This window comes from Dysidea avara, chromosome 4 (assembly GCF_963678975.1).
Source record: "Dysidea avara chromosome 4, odDysAvar1.4, whole genome shotgun sequence".
NCBI classification, from domain to species: Eukaryota; Metazoa; Porifera; class Demospongiae; order Dictyoceratida; family Dysideidae; genus Dysidea; species Dysidea avara.
This window is the reverse complement of record NC_089275.1, coordinates 34488857-34496880: the sequence shown is the minus strand read 5'-3', so window position 1 is coordinate 34496880 and position 8024 is coordinate 34488857. Positions and strand designations below refer to the sequence as shown.

Here is an 8024-nt window from a genome sequence, read left to right as displayed (position 1 = left end):
ATGGCTTTGTTTACTTAACTAAATGTGATAACTTTTTAGCTTCACCATTATTGTCTCATTTTAGCTTCACCATCTCATTATCACCATCTCATGTGACTTAAGGTTTTTTTTACTGTACCAAACAAAGTCATGATGATTTTACAATAAGTAGCTACACTTCTGTTAATCACTATAGCTAGCTAACTAGCTTCAGTTTGTTGTGATAATTTCATACACACACATTTTCATACAGCAAAGCATATAATACCAGTAAAATTAATTATTCAGTCTAAGAGCCATACAAATCTAGAGTTTCTTGCACAGTTAGCACAGCTGCAAAAGTTCGTAATGCTTGTTTTAAAATTGAAGGGGAGCGCATGCGTATTACTGATGCAATTAAGTCGCCATCTTTGTCGCTATTGTTGTATCAGAGATTGTAAATGTGAGTGATGCGACGGTGTATCTCGCGGAGAGAGTGTACGCGATCGGCGCCATCGTCCAATGAGCCACGATGATAGTTATGGACCACAACTGTACGTCCCTGCTGGCTGTAGTGGTGAAGTGGCGCCGCCAAGTGGACAATTCCTTCGATGGCAGCAATCAAAAACAGCTCTAGATGAGTAAGTATTAGACTAAAATGATAGCTTGTACGATAGGTTTAGCCGTATTAAATTGTTTATTGTGTATTGTATGACAATGGCCTGCAAATGATTCAACTTTGGTGTTGCTGTGTACGTATTACATGTTTTATATCCTGTTATATCTCAGCTTATGGCGGATGACGAGTGGACACAGTTCATCAGCCATCAACGGTAAGAGTATGCATGGCCTGCTCTTACGATTTTGTATATTATCTCTTCAGAGGTACAGTTTCTTGTCGAACCTCTTAGTTCTACAGGCTGTCAGTGTACAATATCTGCAGTGTTAGTTTCCTTCAATGGCAGCTGCTTCCTTTAAAGAATCTGGTAGTGACCATATGTGGACAGTTTTGTTCTTTTTTCACGGAGTTGTTCAACGTCATCTAATTACTTACAGCTGTAAGTGCATTAAGCCTGATTGTGTTTTTATTCATTTTCTTTTCAATGGGGTAGGAATTACAGACTTGGTGATTCTTATTGCTAACATCTGTAAGTAAGTACACTGAGAGTGTCCAGTATACAATTTATATTTACCTTCATTTAGGTTTGTGGAAACTGGTCTCATTTCTTCTGGGAACCGGTCTCATTTCTTCATGTTTTTCACTACTTTTTATCAACAGCTGACGGTTGCTACCTTGTCTGGCACTGTAAATGAGTTGAGTGCTTTCCAGAACCTGTTTTGTCTTGTTTGTCCTTATTTCACTGATCATGCTCGTATTGCTAACAAAAGTAAGTTCACTGAGAGTATGCAAATTATATTATATTTAGTCTTGTTTCAGTTGTACTTAGTGATTACAAGATTCTTGGACTTGGTTATGAGTGTATCAGATGCTTCTTGTGAGCTTACGTAACACGTTAGCCCAACAAAGTCACATACTAAGTGGCTGTTTTATGTCTGGTTAGACTCACTGATAACACCTGTAAGTACACCAAATAATCCAGAATATGAATTATGTTTGCCTCCATTTAGGGTTGTGAGACCTGGTCTTATCAGACTTGTCTTAGATGTACATGGATTGTCGGTCTCAGTTTTAAAAGATTGTTACAAACTGTAAGTATAATGGTTGTTCAGTATACGCATTATATTTACCATCTTTAATAGAGTTGTGGGACCTAGCCACCATTCTACATGGTAATACTAGGTTTCCAGACAAGGTCGTGGTTTTATGAGATTCTTATTGTTACAAACTGTAAGTCCAACGATTATCCAGAATACACATTATGTTTACCATCTTTGTATTAGAGCTGTGGGACAGTTCTACCAGACGACTAACAGATTGTCACAGAGTTCTACATAGTGATGATAATACAGGTAATTTGTAATGGAACTTGTGAATTGTATTTACTGCCTTACCTGCTGCAGTTGGATAAAGACTGATAAATGACGAAATTGATTTGATACTGCCATGGCCAAGGAGACATTGATTTACTAGCTGTACCTATTGTGGTTTTAACATATTTACAGAATTAAATTCATTACAAATATAATTATAAAAATTATTTAATTAAGGTAGCCACAGATTATAGGAAAGTAAAAAAGTACAGTAGTATAGTAGCCAATATATGGTTGAAATAGGCTTAGTATAGTCTGATAATACACCGCAGTATACTAGTGATTTAATCTCTAATATATGACTGTCTTAAATGTATTCAATAAGCTTGTTATAGTAAAGTCCTAATCTAATAATATATGCTGTACTATTTCATTCCAATACTAACATAATAAGGCTGTTATATACCTTATTATTCTGAGCTTTTTTCACAGTGTTAGCTACGCCTCTGGTTCTCAATAACAACTTGTTGAGTTCTACCAACTAGAAATTGTTTAACCCACTCTAGGTAGGTTCCACAGATGCCATAGTAGCAGGGGCGGATCTAGGATTTTTACAAAGGGGGGGCTCAGTGACCTGGTAGCACTGGGTAGTAGTAGGTGTGCAAAGCACACCCCAGCATGCTGATTCTAGGGGGGTCTGGGGGCATGCCCCCCCAGAAAGTTTTTGAAAATGTAGTATCAGGAGATTGAATTTTAGGGAATTTTTGGTAGTTACAGGAGCATTTATAATAATACGATTTTATATGCTTGACTGTACATGTGGTATTAGGGTGACTGTCAATTCTCTCCACACTATACCAGCATATTTATAGTACGTAGTTACACGCCACCTGATGACTAGTGCATAATATCATTTTACAAAGAGATGGTGATTTATCTATACAGTGTACTATTACATTATTACCTGAATACAACAACTACATGTAACTGATTAATCTTTTACAATAAACTACATTTCGACCAATTAAATAAAATTAGTTTAGAGTCATTCGCCGTGGATGACAGTGAGAAAATTCATCTACTACTTCTTCCGGTGTTAGATTACATGTATCTTGATGACTATGGAATAGTGCCAAACCATTTAGCCTTTCTTGACCCATGCTACTCCTCAAAGATGTTTTTAGTAACCTGAGCAAACTGATAGAACGTTCATACTCGCAGCTTGTTACTGGTAAAGTAGCCATTATCCTTAGAAGAACATGGATGTTCGGATAAAAGTCACAATCTGCATGAGGTAGTGCTTTTTCTGGGGTGTTCAATTGAGCTGCTAGATCGTGGTCAATTTCCCAGTGCTGCTGCCACATTTCAAGCTCAGCATCAAAAGATACTGCAGAAGGAAGATCATCTCCATAGAGTTTCAAGATTGATTGAAACCTCTCCCTATCTGTTACACTATGTGAAGAACTAATCATCGAAGGAAGGAGAGAAACAAATTCCATAATGGTTTGAGATGAACTTTCTTCAAAGCGTGACTCTATTTCATGGATCAGGTGATCCAACAATGGAATGGTAAGATTGAGGCGATAATAATCGTTGCAGTTACTAGCTAGAATATTTTGACAGTGTTGCTGTCTGCTTGCTAAACGTGGTAGATTCTCTTCCACATCTACACTCTGTGCAATGACCATTGTTTGTCCGTGAATGCGAGAATGAAAAGTGTTAACGTCTGAACAAACTTTCTTGAGGGTCTCTTTCAAGTAGGTTATTTCATGATGAGCACGAGCTACATCAACATATGGACCCTGAAGTTTTACACTCAACCCTTTTGTATAAGCTAAAACACTTTGAGTAGTCACCAATGTCACAATGAAGGAAAACTGTGACATTGCCAGCAAGAAAGACTGAGCATCAGACCTTGTTTCCCTATTCCATTCACTACCACTACTGCCTGCAATGCTTTCAAAACAGCAGAAAATGGGTAGAAACAAGTCACAAAATACCTCAAATGCATTGTGTCGTTCCACCCACCTAGTTCTGCACATTTCTTCACTTTCTTCCTTTTTTCACCAGCCAAAATATCTTCAATCCATTTTTCTAATGCAAGCTGCCTTTTAGGTGAATTTTTAAAAAAGCGAGCTATTGCATCAGCAGTCTGCATCATGTTGCTCACCTCACGTATATCGCAACACTTCATTACACAAAGGTTGAGCCTGTGAGATGCGCAGTGTGTATATATTGCCTTGGGAAACTTGGAAACAATGCATGCAGCTGCTCCCTTTGACTGGCCTGCCATTGCACCTGCACCATCATATGCTTGGCCTCGCAGAAATTCTGGCTCTAGCTCCCAGTAATTAAGCTTACTTAGTATGTTTTGTGCAATTGCTTCACCTGTGAGGCCTGTTTCACAAGCATGAAAACACAGGAATCGCTCACACAGAGCACCATCTTTATCTACAAAGCGAACGCTAATAGATAATTGCTCAGTGTTTGAAGCATCGGTTGCTTCATCTGCTATTATGGAGAAAAATCTCGCCTGCTTTACCTTGCACAAAATTTTATTCCGTATCAGCTTACCACAAACACTAATCATGTCATTTTGAATTGTCTTGCTAGTGTATATAGCATTTTTACTAGCAGTGTGAAGGTGCTCCTTAAGAACACAATCACCCGCATCAATGCAAAATTGCAATAACGCATGAAAATTACCACTACGGCTGTCAACTAAGTCATCATCAATAGTTGACCAATCATCACGATGACCTCTTAAGGCAATTGCTTGATGACCACAGAAAATCACAGTAGCTGCAATAGAGCGAAGCTTCAAACGATTCTCTGCTATTGTTTTAGCCACCTGAGAATTGACCTGCTGTTCAATTGACATGGCTTTATTAGCCATCACATTAGAGAAAGCCTTTGCTTTCTGTACTGCTAGCAAATGTGATTTTCTAGAAAAGTGCCCATTCAAGATTTCACTTGCATGCTTTAAATTGGTAAATGGTCGATTGACAAGCACACCCAGTTGTTGTCCTGATACTTCCACTTGAGCAAAGAGCACACAAAACTTACAATACCCACCATCTGCACTTTTAGAATAGGTCAAACCTTTATATCTTGTCAACCAGCTTCGCTGAAAACGTCTGTGTTGCTTTCCAAAAGTGTGAGCTGGAAATTGGTATGTAGCAGTGGGTACAAAGTGATGATTGAGCAAGTAATGTTTTTCATGATCAACTAACTCTCTCCCACTGGTGACCTTGAACTGCACCACTTCATGGAGATCTCCGCATCTTACAGCTGGTACCAGGTTGCTCTCAGGGCTAACAGATTCATTATCCATGGATTTCCCTTCCTCTTCTGGGGTAGCTAGTTCTCCTGCGTTATCATCATAGTCTTCCACAACTGCAGCAACCTGCTCTTCAATGCACTCTTGTGCGTCTACTATCACAGATACCTCTGATAATCCATGGCCAGTCCCATAAGCAACATCATCTTCAACAAGATCAGTACTTACAGGCTCACTGGATGCTCTTTCTGGTACAGGATTGACCCCAGAAGACAACAATGGTTGACTAGGAACATCTCTCTGCTGGCTAATAGAACAGCAGGTTTTGTTATAAGTAATTAGTAGCAAAAAGTTATGAAATGATCAAATATAGCTGTGCATTGTTTCAGAATAACCTGGATCAGTACAAATTATATTATTAACATTGTGACTGTATTGGCTACAAACAAATTTTATGACATACACCAATAAAATTAAGCTGTTTATATCAATTAAAATAAATCCTATCATATGTAGCTGGCTACTAGGCATTTATAGTAGCTAGCTATCATACCAGTAGCTAGAAATGAAGCTAGGAATTTAACACTAGCACTTATTCAATCTTAATTTTAGTACCTGTTTCTTGGTGAAAAGAAAGAAAGAAGATTTTTGGATCCAGCTTTAGATGAGGCCTTACTAGAAGAGTTACTTTTATTAGCCATGGTAAAAATCCACTGCTAAAAATTGAAACCCACAATTAAACTTTAGTAACCATGGAAATAAAACCCACAATCAAAAATATTCAAAAATAAGCAGTAGGCAGTCTGTAGTCTTTCTTCACTGAAACAGATAAAAGAAATAGGTACAGTGATATAAAGTAATACAGTTTGTATTTTTAGCAATGTGTAATCCTCATTTAGTCTAATAGCAAGGCTGCTTTTCATAAAAAAAGTAGGTTTATAAGGGCTCAGTGCTACAAAAAAAAAGAAAGGGGGGGCTTAGCCCCTTTAGCCCCCCCCCCCCCCCCCCCCTAAATCCGCCCCTGAGTAGTCCAGTTTATGGAGTAGTCGATTGTGTTTTAGTATTTCGGATGACGCCTTCACCTTCACTAGGCGCTTCTCGTCCAAATCGGCATCACTCTCCAGGATGTGTTTTGCCTCCTTTAAATACTTTGTAACGACTCCTCTATGTCCGCTCCGGCGCTTCTTCACTCTTTCCAATGCTTCGCTCATCTCTATCCAGCCAGTTCTCAACAGGTTACTTCCACCAAGTTAGGCGCCATGTTATGAATTTAGCGGTTACTCTGGACTCTTTTTATCACGTGACTGGTACATTACATCATACACTAAATTTAGCTTATATTACAAAAAATGTTCTAAATGTTTCCTACAATTAGTGCTTTGATTTGCATGTGTAAGTAAAGTAGTTCAATTCACCCCCCCTCCCCCTGTATCAGCTCTAGTCTCGCCCCAAACCCAAATAGGGTCTGGTGACACGTTATACAAACACTTGGCTACGTTAACGTCACAATACATAATATTCCCGCGTATGAAAATGGCGATATATTTGTGTGATGAGCAACTTAGGGAAATCGTGGACGAAATTGCTGTTGAACTTGATTATTCGAGACTGAAAACGGAGCAAATGCAAGCAATATTGGAGTTCCTACAGGGAAGAGAATCACGAGATGTTTTTGTTATTCTTCCTACTGGATATGGAAAGAGTCTGTGCTATGCTAGTATATGCCTTTAGTTTTCGACAGATTGTTGAGGAGAGAGGTCTATTGCTGTTATTGTATCTCCTTTAATTGCTTTGATGGAAGATCAATTGAGCTCATTTTCGTCAAGAGGGATTAGTTGTGTGAGCAAGGGGCCACTCACGCTCAAAATCGCGTACGAAATTTGAAATTTCTCAGATTTTCGTAAAAAATTCAAGGTTTGAGCTTGAAATTTCAAAATTTGAAATTAATTTCTGAAATTTCAAATAAACTTAATACACCTGTACTACCTTTTTGTGTTGCAATTATGTAAATCCAGGCAGTAAAAGATAACAGTGCATGCAGGAAAGTGACAAACAGCGGTACAATCAGTACATTATTGTCTACATTGCATTGTTCACAGAACCAGTCATCATCTTCTTTAACTTCATCATTTGGAGATATGCATTTGTCTTGGTGGAACCATTCTTGACATTGCTCACAAAACACCATTGTTCCTCCATCATCTGGTTGTAAACAGACCGGACATATAAATAATTTCACCTGTGTTCTCATATTACTCGTCAATCCTCTTTTTGTAACCACTGGAAACTCAGTCAAAATTCCATTTTCTAGGCATGATAGTTCTCATATTACTCGTCAATCTTCTTTTTGTAACCATTGGAAACTCAAGTCAAAATTCCATTTTCTAGCCATGATATTAAGGTGGCGACAAAGCAATGACGCGCACAAGAAGCCATAGCAAATACATATAACGTAACATATCATATACTACGTAATTTGTGGTAAATCAGGCGGGGGCTAATTCGGCGCAGAACCATAATAAACTTACCAAGCGTAAAAACAGCCACGAATAACAGGTGAGTTGTTAGCAAAAACAACAAGCAGCTGCTGTTACACATTTCAGGTAGAATGTAACTCACCTTTACAACAAATTGACAACCTTGACAACGTGAAAACAAGCGCTACTAATAATTATTATTTGTTTCGACTCACCTTACAGCCTGTTACAAACATTATCTTTTCTCTGTAGACACGGGTTGAACAGCCACGAAACCTCGTATGAATGGTAAGCAATAGTGTCTGAATAATTCTACGTATCGGTATATCATATGTCCATTCTATGGCTTCTTCGCTTGGTGCGAACGGTGAAACAAG

General features: G+C 38.4%; 1 long non-coding RNA gene and 1 pseudogene across 4 annotated transcripts; one reads left to right on the top strand and one right to left on the bottom strand.

The window, feature by feature from the left end:
• The first annotated feature begins 416 nt into the window (after positions 1-416).
• Positions 417-2105, top strand: LOC136253305 (uncharacterized). Of its 4 annotated transcripts, XR_010700065.1 has the most exons (10): positions 418-599; positions 748-791; positions 842-1016; positions 1071-1106; positions 1162-1346; positions 1397-1537; positions 1588-1668; positions 1720-1807; positions 1861-1929; positions 1981-2105. It is a non-coding gene; the product is annotated as an uncharacterized lncRNA (long non-coding RNA). The 4 variants fall into 4 exon arrangements; XR_010700067.1 differs by having other exon boundaries at positions 417-791; positions 1386-1537; XR_010700066.1 differs by having other exon boundaries at positions 420-791; positions 1071-1110.
• Positions 2106-2791: 686 nt separating this feature from the next.
• Positions 2792-4185, bottom strand: LOC136252105 (52 kDa repressor of the inhibitor of the protein kinase-like; annotated as a pseudogene).
• Between the last annotated feature and the right edge of the window lie 3839 nt (positions 4186-8024).